This window comes from Amblyomma americanum, chromosome 1 (assembly GCF_052857255.1).
Source record: "Amblyomma americanum isolate KBUSLIRL-KWMA chromosome 1, ASM5285725v1, whole genome shotgun sequence".
Taxonomy (NCBI): domain Eukaryota; kingdom Metazoa; phylum Arthropoda; class Arachnida; order Ixodida; family Ixodidae; genus Amblyomma; species Amblyomma americanum.
Window position 1 is genome coordinate 484,659,848 of NC_135497.1, and position 14,354 is coordinate 484,674,201.

Consider the following 14,354-nt stretch of genomic DNA (forward strand, 5'->3'; position numbering starts at 1 on the left):
CACGTCCTGTAATACCGCGAGCGTGACGTGGAACGTCATTTAACGGCGAGGGCGGAAACTGTGCGAGGCCTCTTATGTTACCTATAGCATCAAGAGTGCCAGAACCGAGACCCTCGCTAAGCATTTAGAAGGCAAGGTTAAGGAAATGAGGGGCCCTTTTGACAAATTTATGAAGGGAGCCAACAGTCACCGAAACCAAGGTGCATAGGGGAACAATATTTTTTTTAATGTGTTGTGCTTATCAGTGGGATAATGACACTTAGATTAGCAAGTCGCCTAAGGAAAATTACTTATAAAGCAGTATAAAAAAAACAACCATGTCGCCGGTGGGATCCGAACCCGCGACCGCCGAATATCGCGACCGGTGCTCTTGCCAATTCAGTTACGGCGACGGCTGTCCAATCTGCTGCTCTCGTGGGTATTTATGTTTATTGGGTGTAAGCGAACCTTGAGAGTGTTCACCAACGCCAGCCTAGACCATAGCGGCGGACGTAGCACGTCCTGTAATACCGCGAGCGTTAAGTGGAACGTCATTTAACTGCGAGGGCGGAAACTGTGCGAGGCCTCTTATGCTACCTATGGCATCAAGAGTGCCAGCACCGAGACCCTCGTTAAGCATTTAAAAGCCAACGTTAAGGAAATGAGGGGCCCGTTTGACAAACTTATGAAGGGAGCCAACAGTCACCGAAACCAAGGTGCACAGGGAACATTATTTTTTTTTAATGTGTTGTGCTTATCAGTGGGATAATGATTCTTAGATTAGTAAATTGCTTAAAGAAAAAATTATAAAGCAGCAGAAAAAACAACCATGCTGCCGGTGGGATACGAACCCACGACCTCCGAATATCGCGTCTGGTGCTCTTACTAATTGAGCTATGGCGACGGCTGTCCAATCTGCTGCTCTCGTGGGTATTTATGTTTATTGGGTGTAAGCGAACCTTGACAGTGTTCACCAGCGCCACCCTGGACCATAGCGGCGGACGTAGCACGACCTGTAATGCCGCGAGTGGGACGTGGAACGTCATTTACCGGCGAGGGCGGAAACTGCGCGAGGGCCCTCTTATGCTACCTATGGCTTGAAGACTGCCAGAACCCAGAGCCTCGTTAAGCTATTAGCAGACAAGGTAAAAGAAATGATGGGCCCGTTTGGCAATATTATGAAGCGAGCCTACATTCGCCGATACCAAGGTGGACAGGAGAACGTTAGTTTTTTAATGTGTTGTCGTTATCAGTGGGATAATAATACTTAGATTAGTAAATCGCTTAACGAAAATTGCTTATAAAGCAGCAGAAAAAAAACCATGACGCCGGTGGGATCCGAACCCACGGCTTCCGAATATCGCGACCGGTGCTCTTTCCAATTCAGCTACGGCGACGGCTGTCCAATCTGCTGCTCTCGTGGGTATTTATTTTTATTGGGTGTAAGTGAACCTCGACAGTGTTCACCAACGCCACCCTCGACCATAGCGGCGGACGTAGGATGTCCTGTCATACCGCGAGCGTGACGTGAACGTCATTTAACGGCGAGGGCGGAAACTGTGCGTGAGCCCCCTGATGCTACCTATGGCATCAAGATTGCTAGAACCGAGACCTTCGTTAAGCTATTAGCAGACAAGGTAAAGGAAATGAGGGGACCGTTTGACAAAATTATGAAGCTAGGCAACAGTCACCGAAACCAAGGTGCACAGGGGAACGTTATTTTTTAGTGTGTTGTGCTTATCAGTGGGATAATGATGCTTAGATTAAAAAGTCGCTTAAAGAAAACTACTTATAAAGCAGCAGAAAAAGACCATGCCGCCAGTGGGATCCGAACCCACAACCTCCGAATATGGCGTCCGGTGCTCTTGCCAATTGACCTACAGCGAGGGCTGTCCAATCTGCTGCTCTCGTGGGTATTTGTGTTTATTGCGTGTAAGCGAAGCTTGAGAGTGCTCCCAAGCGCCACCCTCGACCATAGCGGCGGACGTAGCACGACCTGTAATACCGCGAGCGTGACGAGCAACGTCATTTAACGGCGAGTGCGGAAACTGTGCGTGAGCCCTCTTATGCTACCTATGGCATCAGGACTGTCAGAACCGAGACCCTCGTTGAGCTATCAGCAGACAAGGTAAAGGAAATGAGGGGCCCGTCTGACAAAATTATGAAGCGAGCCAACAGTCACCGATACCAAGGTGCATAGGGGAACAATATTTTTTTTAATGTGTTGTGCTTATCAGTGAGATAACGATAGTTTGATTAATAAATCGCTTAAAGAAAATTACTTATAAAGTGTCAGAAAAAACAACCATGCCGTCGGTGGGATGCAAACACACGACCTCCGAAAATCGCGACCGGTGCTCTTACGAATGGAGCTATGGCGACGTGGGTCCAAATTGCTGCTCTTGTGGGTATTTATGTTTATTGGCTGTAAGCGAACCCCTAGAGTGTTCACCAGCGCCACCCTCGACCATAGCGATGGACGTAGCACGTGCTGTAATACCGCGAGCGTGACGTGGAACGTCATTTAAAAGTGTGGGCGGAAACTGTGCGAGGCCTCTTATGCTACCTATGGAATCAAGAGTGCCGGAACCGATACCTTCGTTAAGCATTTAGAAGGCAAGGTTAAGGAAATGAGGGGCCCGTTTGACAAACTTATGAAGCGAACCAACAGTCACCGAAACCAAGGTGCACAGGGGAACGTTATTTTTATTTATTGTGTTGTGCTTATCAGCGGGATAATGATACTTATATTAATACATCGCTTAAAGAAAATTACTTATAATGCAGCAGAAAAAACCACCATGCCGCCGGAGGGATTCGAACCCGCGACCTACGAATATCGCGACCGGTTCTCTTGCCAACTGAGGAACGGCGACGGCTGTCCAATCTGCTGCTCTCGTGGGTATTTATGTTTATTGGGTGTAAGCGAACCTTGAGAGTGTTCCCCAGCGTCACCCTCGACCATAGCGACGGACGTAGGATGTCCTGTCATACGGCGAGCGTGACGTGGAACGTCATTTAACGGCGAGTGCTCAAACTGTGCTAGAGCCCTCTTAAGCTACCTATGGCATCAAGACTGCTAGAACCGAGACCTTCGTTAAGCTATTAGAAGACAAGTAAAGGAAAGGAGGGGCCCGTTGGAAAAACTTATGAAGCGAGCCAACAGTCACCGAAAGGAAGGTGCATAGGGGAAAGTTATTTTTTTAATGTATTGTGGTTATCAGTGGGATAATGATACTTATATTAATAAATAGCTTAAAAAATTACTTATAAAGCAGCAGAAAACAACCATGCCGCCGGTGGGATCCGAACCCACAACCTCCGAATATCGCGACCGGTGCTCTTACCAATTGAGCTATGGCGAGGGCTGTCCAATCTGCTGCTATCGTGGGTATTTATGTTTATTGGGTGTAAGCGAACCTTGAGAGTGTTCCCCAGCGCCACCCTCGACGATAGCTGTGGACGTATTACGTCCTGTAATACCGCGAGCATCACGGGGAACGTAATTTACCAGCGAGGCCGGAAACTGTGCGAGAGCTCTCTGATGCTACGTATGGCATCAAGACTGCCTGAACCGAGACCCTCGTTAAGCTATTAGCATAGAAGGTAAATGAAATGAGGGGCCCATTTGACAAAGTTATTTAGCGAGCCAACAGTCACCAAAACCAAGGTGCACAGGGGAACGCTATTTTTTAATCTGTTGTGCTTATCAGTGGGATAATTTTACTTATATTAATAAATCGCTTAAATAAAATTACTTATAAAGCAGCAGAAAAAACAACCATTCCGCCGGTGGGATCCGAGCCCGCGACCTTCGAATATCGCGTCCGGTGCTCTTACCAATTGTCCAATGTGCTGCTCTCGTGGGTATTTATTTATGTTTTTTGGGTGTTAGCGAACCTTGAGAGTGTTCCCCGGCGCCACCCTCGACCATAGCGGCGGACGTAGGATGTCCTGTCATACCGCGAGCGTGACGTGGAACTTCATTTAACGGCGAGGGCGGAAACTGTGCGAGAGCCCTCTTATGCTACCTATGGCATCAAGACTGCTGGAACCGAGACCTTCGTTAAGCTGTTAGCAGACAAGGTAAAGGAAATGAGGGGCCGGTTTGACAAACTTATGAAGCGAGCCAACAGTCACCGAAAGGAAGGTGCATAGGGGAACGTTATTTTTTTAATGTATTGTGGTTATCAGTGGGATAATGATACTTATATTAATAAATCGCTTAAAGAAATTTACTTGTAAAGCAGCAGAAAAAACAACCATGCCGCCGGTGGGATCCAAATACACGACCTCCGAAAATCGCGACCGGTGCTCTTACGAATTGAGCCATGGCGACGGCTCTCCAATTTGCTGCTCTTGTGGGTATTTATGTTTATTGGGTGTAAGCGAACCTTGAGCGTGTTCACCAGCGCCACCCTCGACCATAGCGGTGGACGTAGCACGTCCTGTAATACCGCGAGCGTGACGTGGAACGTCATTTACCAGCGAGGGAGGAAACTGTGCGAGAGCTCTCTTATGCTACGTATGGCATCAAGACTGCCTGAACCGAGACCCTCGTTAAGCTATTAGCATGGAAGGTAAAGGAAATGAGGGGCCCGTTTGACAAACTTATGAAGCGAGCCAACTTTCACCGAAACCAAGGTGCACAGGGGAACGTTATTTTTTAATCTGTTTTGCTTATCAGTGGGATAATTTTACTTATAATAATAAATCGCTTAAATAAAATTACTTATAAAGCAGCAGAAAAAACAATGCCGCCGGTAGGATCCGAACCCACGACCTCCGAAAATCGCGACCGGTGCTCTTACCAATTGAGCTATGGCGAGGGCTGTCCAATCTGCTGCTATCATGGGTATTTATGTTTATTGGGTGTAAGCGAACATTGAGAGTGTTCCCCAGCGCCACCCTGGACCTTAGCGGTGGACGTAGCACGTCCTGTAATACCGCGAGCGTGACGAGGAACGTCATTTACCAGCGAGAGCGGAAACTGTGCGAGAGCCCTGTTATGCTACGTATGGCATCAAGACTGCCAGAACCGAGACCCTCGATAAGCTATTAGCAGACAAGGTAAAGGAAATGAGGGGCCAGTTTGACAAACTTATGAAGCGAGCCAACAGTCAGCGAAACCAAGTTGCACAGGGGAACGTTATTTTTTAATGTATTGTGCTTATCAGCGGCAGAATGATACTTAGATTGGTAAATCGCCTAAAGAAAATTACTTATAAAGCAGCAGAAGAAACAACCATGCCGACGGTGGGATCCGAACCCACGAAATCCGAATATCGCGTCCGGGGCTCTTACCAATTGAGCTACGGCGACGGCTGTCCAGTATGCTGCTCTCATGGGTATTTGTGTTTATTGGGTGTAAGCAAACCTATACAGTGTTCCCCAGCGCCACCCTGGACCATAGCGGCGGACGTAGCATGTCCTGTAATACCGCGAGCGTGACGTGGAACGTCATTTAACGGTGAGGGCGGAAACTGTGCGAGAGCTCTCTTATGCTACTACCTATGGCATCAAGACTGCCAGAACCGAGACCCTCGTTAAGCTATTAGCAGACAATCTAAAGGAAATGAGGTGCCCGTTTGACAAACTTATGAAGCGAGCCAACAGTCACCGAAAGCAAAGTGCATAGGGGAATGTTATTTTTTTATTGTGTTGTGCTCATCATTGGGATAATGATTCTTAGATTAGTAAACTGCTTAAAGAAAAAATTATAAAGCAGCAGAAAAAACAACCATGCCGCCGGTGGGATACGAAACCACGACCTCCGGATATCGCATCCGGTGCTCTTACTAATTGAGCTAAGGCGACGGCTGTCCAATCTGCTGCTCTCGTGGGTATTTATGTTTATTGGGTGTAAGCGAACCTTGAGAGTGTTCACCAGCGCCACCCTGGACCATAGCGGCGGACGTAGCACGACCTGTAATGCCGCGAGTGTGACGTGGAACGTCATTTAGCAGAGAGGGCAGAAACTGCGAGAGTCTCTTATGCAACCTATGGCATCAAGTCTGCCAGAACCGAGACCCTCGATAAGCTATTATCAGACAAGGTAAAGGAAATGAGGGGCCGGTTTGACAAAATAATGAAGCGAGCCAACAGTCACCGAAACCAAGATGCACAGGGGAACGTTATTTTTATTTAATGTGTGGTGCTTATCAGTGGGATAATGATACTTATATTAATAAATCGCTTAAAGAAAATTACTTATAATGCAGCAGTCAAAAACACCATCTCGCCGGTGGGATCCGAACCCACGACTTCCGAATATCACGACTGGTGCTCTTACCAATTGAGGTAAGGCGACGGCTGTCCAATCTGCTGCTCTCGTGGGTATTTATATTTACTGGGTGTAAGCGAACCTTGAGAGTGTTCCCCAGCGCCACCCTCGACCATAGCGGCGGACGTAGGATGTCCTGTCATACCGCGAGCGTGACGTGGAACGTCATTTTACGGCGAGGGCGGAAACGGTGCGAGAGCCCTCTTATGCTACCTATGGCATCAAGACTGCCAGAACCGAGACCCTCGTTAAGCTATTAGCTGACAAGGTAAAGGAAATGAGGGGCCCGTTTGACAAACTTATGAAGCGAGCCAACAGTCACCGAAGCCAAGGTGCATAAGGGAACGTTATTTTTTATTGTGTTTTGCTTAGCAGTGGGATAATGATTCTTAGATTAGTAAATTGCTTAAAGAAAAAACTTATAAACCAGCAGAAAAAACAACCATGCCGCCGGTAAGATACGAACCCACTAGCTCCGAATATCGCGTCCGGTGCTCTTACTAATTAAGCTATGGCGACGGCTGTCCAATCTGCTGCTCTCGTGGGTACATATGTTTACTGGGTGTAAGCGAACCTTGAGAGTGTTCACCAGCGCCACCCTGGACCATAGCGGCGGAAGTAGCACGACCTGTAATGCCGCGAGTGTGACGTGGAACGTCATTTACTGGCGAGGGCGGAAACTGCGCGAGAGCCCTCTTATGCTACCTATGGGTTGAGGACTGCCAGAACCGAGACCCTCGTTAAGCTATTAGCATAGAAGGTAAAGGAAATGAGGGGCCCGTTTGACAAACTTATGAAGCGAGCCAACAGTCACCGAAACCAAGGTGCACAGGGGAACGTTATTTTTTAATCTGTTGTGCTTATCAGTGGGATAATTTTACTTATATTATAAATCGCCTAAATAAAATTACTTATAAAGCAACAGAAAAAACAACCAGGCCGCCGGTGGGATCCGAACCCGCGACCTTCGAATATCGCGTCTGGTGCTCTTACCAATTGAGCTACAGTGACGGCTGTCCAATTGGGCGCTCTCGCGGGTATTTATGTTTAGTGGGTGTAAGCGAACCTTGAGAGTGTTCACCAACGCCACCCTCGACCATAGCGGCGGACGTAGCACGTCCTGTAATACCGCGAGCGTGACGTGGAACGTCATTTAACGGCGAGGGCGGAAACTGTGCGAGGCCTCTTATGCTACCTATAGCATAGAGAGTGCCAGAACCGAGACCCTCGTTAAGCATTTAGAAGGCAAGGTTAAGGAAATGAGGGGCCCTTTTGACAAATTTATGAAGGGAGCCAACAGTCACCGAAACCAAGGTGCATAGGGGAACAATATTTTTTTTAATGTGTTGTGCTTATCAGTGGGATAATGACACTTAGATTAGCAAGTCGCCTAAAGAAAATTACTTATAAAGCAGTATAAAAAAACAACCATGTCGCCGGTGGGATCCGAACCCGCGACCTCCGAATATCGCGACCGGTGCTCTTGCCAATTGAGTTACGGCGACGGCTGTCCAATCTGCTGCTCTCGTGGGTATTTATGTTTAGTGGGTGTAAGCGAACCTTGAGAGTGTTCACCAACGCCACCCTCGACTATAGCGGCGGACGTAGCACGTCCTGTAATACCGCGAGCGTGACGAGGAACGTCATTTACCAGCGAGAGCGGAAACTGTGCGAGAGCCCTGTTATGCTACGTATGGCATCAAGACTGCCAGAACCGAGACCCTCGATAAGCTATTAGCTGACAAGGTAAAGGAAATGAGGGGCCAGTTTGACAAACTTATGAAGCGAGCCAACACCCAAGCAGCACAAGTAATTGGCCCAGCATTGGTCACGTATTGGCAAAGCTGGCCCTACAAAGGACCAGCATGGGACCATCCTGTTGCAATATTGGGCCGATGACCTGTGCTGCTTGGGCAGTCACCGAAACCAAGTTGCACAAGGGAACGTTATTTTTAATGTGTTGTGCTTATCAGCGGCAGAATGATACTTAGATTGGTAAATCGACTAAAGAAAATTACTTATAAAGCAGCAGAAAAAACAACCATGCCGACGGTGGGATCCGAACCCACGAAATCCGAATATCGCGTCCGGGGCTCTTACCAATTGAGCTACGGCGACGGCTGTCCAGTCTGCTGCTCTCATGGATATTTGTGTTTATTGGGTGTAAGCAAACCTATACAGTGTTCCCCAGCGCCACCCTGTACCATAGCGGCGGAAGTAGCACGACCTGTAATGCCGCGAGTGTGACGTGGAACGTCATGTAACGGTGAGGGCGGAAACTGTGCGAGAGCCCTCTTATGCTACCTATGGCATCAAGACTGATAGAACCGAGACCCTCGTTAAGCTATTAGCAGACAATCTAAAGGAAATGAGGTGCCCGTTTGACAAACTATTGAAGCGAGCCAACAGTCACCGAAACCAAGGTGCATAGGGGAACGTTATTTTTTTATTGTGTTTTGCTTATCAGTGGGATAATGATTCTTAGATTAGTAAATTGCTTAAAGAAAAAACTTATAAAGCAGCAGAAAAAACAACCATGCCGCCGGTAAGATACGAACCCACTAGCTCCGAATATCGCGTCCGGTGCTTTTACTAATTGAGCTATGGCGACGGCTGTCCAATCTGCTGCTCTCGTGGGTACATATGTTTACTGGGTGTAAGCGAACCTTGAGAGTGTTCACCAGCGCCACCCTGGACCATAGCGGCGGAAGTAGCACGACCTGTAATGCCGCGAGTGAGACGTGGAACGTCAGTTACTGGCGAGGCGGAAACTGCGCGAGAGCCCTCTTATGCTACCTATGGCTTGAAGACTGCCAGAACCCAGACCCTCGTTAAGCTATTAGCAGACAAGGTAAAAGAAATGATGGGCCCGTTTGGCAATATTATGAAGCGAGCCTACATTCGCCGATACCAAGGTGGACAGGAGAACGTTAGTTTTTTAATGTGTTGTCGTTATCAGTGGGATAATGATACTTAGATTAGTAAATCGCTTAACGAAAATTACTTATAAAGCAGCAGAAAAAACAACCATGACGCCGGTGGGATCCGAACCCACGGCTTCCGAATATCGCGACCGGTGCTCTTTCCAATTGAGCTACGGCGACGGCTGTCCAATCTGCTGCTCTCGTGGGTATTTATTTTTATTGGGTGTAAGTGAACCTCGACAGTGATCACCAACGCCACCCTCGACCATAGCGGCGGACGTAGGATGTCCTGTCATACCGCGAGCGTGACGTGAACGTCATTTAACGGCGAGGGCGGAAACTGTGCGTGAGCCCCCTTATGCTACCTATGGCATCAAGATTGCTAGAACCGAGATCTTCGTTAAGCTATTAGCAGACAAGGTAAAGGAAATGAGGGGCCCGTTTGACAAAATTATGAAGCGAGCCAACAGTCACCGAAAGGAAGGTGCATAGGGGAACGTTATTTTTTTATGTATTCTGGTTATCAGTGGGATAATGATACCTAAATTAATAAATCGCTTAAAAAATTACTTATAAAGCAGCAGAGAAAACCATGCCGCCGGTGGGATCCGAACCCACGACCTCCGAATATTGCGACCGGCGCTCTTACCAATTGAGCTACGGCGACGGCTGTTCAATCTGCTGCTCTCGTGGGTATTTATGTTTATTGGGCGTAAGCGAAACTTGAGAGTGTTCCCCCGCGCCACCCTGAACCTTAGCGGCGGACGTAGCACGACCTGTAATGCCGCGAGTGTGACGTGGAACGTCATTTAGCGGAGAGGGCGGAAACTGCGCGAGAGCCCTCTTATGCTACCTATGGCTTGAAGACTGCCAGAACCGGACCCTCGTTAAGCATTTAAAAGCCAAGGTTAAGGAAATGAGGGGCCCGTTTGACAAACTTATGAAGGGAGCCAACAGTCACCGAAACCAGGTTGCATAGGGAAACATTATTTTTTTAATGTGTTGTGCTTATCAGTGGGATAATGATACTTATAGTAATAAATCGCTTAAAGAAAATTACTTATAATGCAGCAGAAAAAACCACCATGCCGCCGCTGGGAGCCGAACCCGCGACCTCTGAATATCGCGACCGGTGCTCTTGCCAATTGAGGTACGGCGACGGCTGTCCAATCTGCTGCTCTCGTGGGTATTTATGTTTATTGGGTGTAACCGAACCTTGAGAGTGTTCCCCAGCGCCACTCTCGACCATAGCGGCGGACGTAGGATGTCCTGTCATACCGCGAGCGTGATGTGAACGTCATTTAACGGCGAGGGCGGAAACTGTGCGAGAGCCCTCTTATGCTACCTATGGCATGAAGACTGCTAGAACCGAGACCTTCGTTAAGCTATTAGCAGACAAGGTAAAGGAAATGAGGGGCCCGTTTGACAAACTTATGAGGCGAGCCAACAGTCACCGAAACCAAGGTGCACAGGGGAACGTTATTTTTTAGTGTGTTGTGCTTATCAGTGGAAAATGATTCTTAGATTAGTAAATTGCTGAAAGAAAAAACTTATAAAGCAGCAGAAAAAACAACAATGCCGCCAGTGGGATCCGAACCCACGAAATCCGAATATTGCGTCCGGGGCTCTTACCAATTGAGCTACGGCGACGGCTGTCCAATCTGCTGCTCTCCTGGGTATTTATGTTTATTGGGTGTAAGCGAACGTTGAGGGTGTTCCGCAGCGCCAGCCTGGACCATACCGGCGGACGTAGCACGTCCTGTAATACCGCGAGCGTGACGTGGAACCTCATTTACCAGCGCGGGCAGAAACTGCGAGAGTCTCTTATGCAACCTATGGCATCAAGTCTGCCAGAACCGAGACCCTCGATAAGCTGTTATCAGACAAGGTAAAGGAAATAAAGGCCGGTTTGACAAAATAATGAAGCGAGCCAACAGTCACCGAAACCAAGATGCACAGGGGAACGTTATTTTTATTTAATGTGTGGTGCTTATCAGCGGGATAATGATACATAGATTGGTAAATCGCTCAAAGAAAATTACTTATAAAGCAGCAGAAAAAACAACAATGCCGCCGGTGGGATTCGAACCCACAAAAACGAATATTGCGTCCGGGGCTCTTACCAATTGAGCTACGGCGACGGCTGTCCAATCTGCTGCTCTCCTGGGCATTTATGTTTATTGGGTGTAAGCGAACGTTGAGGGTGTTCCGCAGCGCCAGCCTGGACCATACCGGCGGACGTAGAACGTCCTGTAATACCGCGAGCGTGACGTGGAACGTCATTTACCAGCGCGGGCGAAAACTGCGAGAGTCTCTTATGCAACCTATGGCATCAAGTCTGCCAGAACCGAGACCCTCGATAAGCTATTATCAGACAAGGTAAAGGAAATGAGGGGCCCGTTTGACAAACTAATGAAGCGAGCCAACAGTACCGAAACCAAGATGCATATGGGAACGTTATTTTTATTCAATGTGTGGTGGTTATCAGTGGAATAATGATACTTATATTAATAAATCGCCTAAAGAAAATTACTTATAATGCAGCAGAAAAAAACACCATGTCGCCGGTGGGATCCGAACCCACGAAATCTGAATATCGCGTCCGGGGCTCTTACCAATTGAGCTACGGCGAGGGCTGTCCAACCTGCTCCTATCGTGGGTATTTATGTTTATTGGGTGTAAGCTAACCTTGAGAGTGTTCACCAGTGCCACCCTCGACCATAGCGGCGGACGTAACACGTCCAGTAATACCGCGAGCGTGACGTTCAACGTGATTTAACGGCGAGGGCGGAAACTGAGCGTGACCCCTCTTATGCTACCTATGGCATCAAGACTGCCAGAACCGAGACCCTCGTTAAGCTATTAGCAGACAAGGTACATGAAATGAGGGGCCCGTTCGACAAACTTATGAAGCGAGCCAACAGTCACCGAAACCAAGGTGCACAGGGGAAGGTTATTTTTTATGTGTTGTGCTTATCAGTGGGATAATGATACTTAGATTGGTAAATCGCTTAAAGAATATTACTTATAAAGCAGCAGAAAAAACAACCATTCCACCGGTGGGATCCGAGCCCGCGACCTTCGAATATCGCGTCCGGTGCTCTTACCAATTGTCCAATGTGCTGCTCTCGTGGGTATTTATTTATGTTTTTTGGGTGTTAGCGAACCTTGAGAGATTTCCCCAGCGCCACCCTCGACCATAGCGGCGGACGTAGGATGTCCTGTCATACCACGAGCGTGACGTGGAACTTCATTTACCAGCGAGGGCGGAAACTGTGCGAGAGCCCTCTTATGCTACCTATGGCATCAAGATTGCCAGAACCGAGACCCTCGTTAAGCTATTAGCAGACAAGGTAAAGGAAATGAGGGGCCAGTTTGACAAACTTATGAAGCGAGATAACAGTCACCGAAACCAAGGTGCACAGGGGAAGGTTATTTTTTATGTGTTGTGCTTATCAGTGGGATAATGATACTTAGATTGGTAAATCGCCTTAAGAAAATTACTTATAAAGCAGCAGAAAAACAACCATGCCGACGGTGGGATCCGCACCCACGAAATCCGTATATCGCGTCCGGGGCTCTTACCAATTGAGCTACGGCGACGGCTGTCCAGTCTGCTGCTCTCATGGGTATTTGTGTTTATTGGGTGTAAGCAAACCTATACAGTGTTCCCCAGCGCCACCCTGGACCAAAGCGGCGGACGTAGCATGTCCTGTAATACCGCGAGCGTGACGTGGAACGTCATTTAACGGTGAGGGCGGAAACTGTGCGAGAGCTCTCTTATGCTACCTATGGCATCAAGACTGCCAGAACCGAGACCCTCGTTAAGCTATTAGCAGACAATCTAGAGGAAATGAGGTGCCCGTTTGACAAACTTATGAAGCGAGCCAACAGTCACCGAAACCAAAGTGCATAGGGGAACGTTATTTTTTTATTGTGTTGTGCTCATCATTGGGATAATGATTCTTAGATTAGTAAATTGCTTTAAAAAAGTTATAAAGCAGCAGAAAAAAACCCATGCCACCGGTGGGATCCGAACCCACGACCTCCGAATATCGCGACCGGTGCTCTTACCAATTCAGCTATGGCGAGGGCTGTCCAATCTGCTGCTATCGTAGGTATTTATGTTTACTAGGTGTAAGCGAACCTTGAGAGTGTTAACCAGCGCCACCCTGGACCATAGCGGCGGAAGTAGCACGACCTGTAATGCCTCGAGTGTGACGTGGAACGTCATGTAACGGTGAGGGCGGAAACTGTGCGAGAGCCCTCTTATGCTACCTATGGCATCAAGACTGATAGAACCGAGACCCTCGTTAAGCTATTAGCAGACAATCTAAAGGAAATGAGGTGCCCGTTTGACAAACTTTTGAAGCGAGCCAACAGTCACCGAAACCAAGGTGCATAGAGGAACGTTATTTTTTTATTGTGTTTTGCTTATCAGTGGGATAATGATTCTTAGATTAGTAAATTGCTTAAGGAAAAAACTTATAAAGCAGCGGAAAAAACAACCATGCCGCCGGTAAGATACGAACCCACTAGCTCCTAATATCGCGTCCGGTGCTCTTACTAATTGAGCTATGGCGACGGCTGTGCAATCTGCTGCTCTCGTGGGTACATATGTTTACTGGGTGTAAGCGAACCTTGAGAGTGTTCACCAGCGCCACCCTGGACCATAGCGGCGGAAGTAGCACGACCTGTAATGCCGCGAGTGTGACGTGGAACGTCATTTACTGGCGAGGGCGGAAACTTCGCGAGAGCCTTCTTATGCTACCTATGGCATCAAGAGTGCCAGCACCGAGACCCTCGTTAAGCATTTAAAAGCCAACGTTAAGGAAATGAGGGGCCCGTTTGACAAACTTATGAAGGGAGCCAACAGTCACCGAAACCAAGGTGCACAGGGAACATTATTTTTTTTAATGTGTTGTGCTTATCAGTGGGATAATGATTCTTAGATTAGTAAATTGCTTAAAGAAAAAATTATAAAGCAGCAGAAAAAACAACCATGCTGCCGGTGGGATACGAACCCACGACCTTAGAATATCGCGTCTGGTGCTCTTACTAATTGAGCTATGGCGACGGCTGTCCAATCTGCTGCTCTCGGGGGTATTTATGTTTATTGGGTGTAAGCGAACCTTGACAGTGTTCACCAGCGCCACCCTGGACCATAG

The 14,354-nt window shown here is 47.9% G+C and overlaps 1 non-coding gene across 1 annotated transcript; it reads right to left on the reverse strand.

Annotated features, from left to right (window-relative positions):
- Nucleotides 1–9,779: 9,779 nt before the first annotated feature.
- Nucleotides 9,780–9,853, reverse strand: TRNAL-CAA (transfer RNA leucine (anticodon CAA)). The gene has a single exon. It is a non-coding gene; the product is annotated as a tRNA-Leu (tRNA).
- Nucleotides 9,854–14,354: the final 4,501 nt, after the last annotated feature.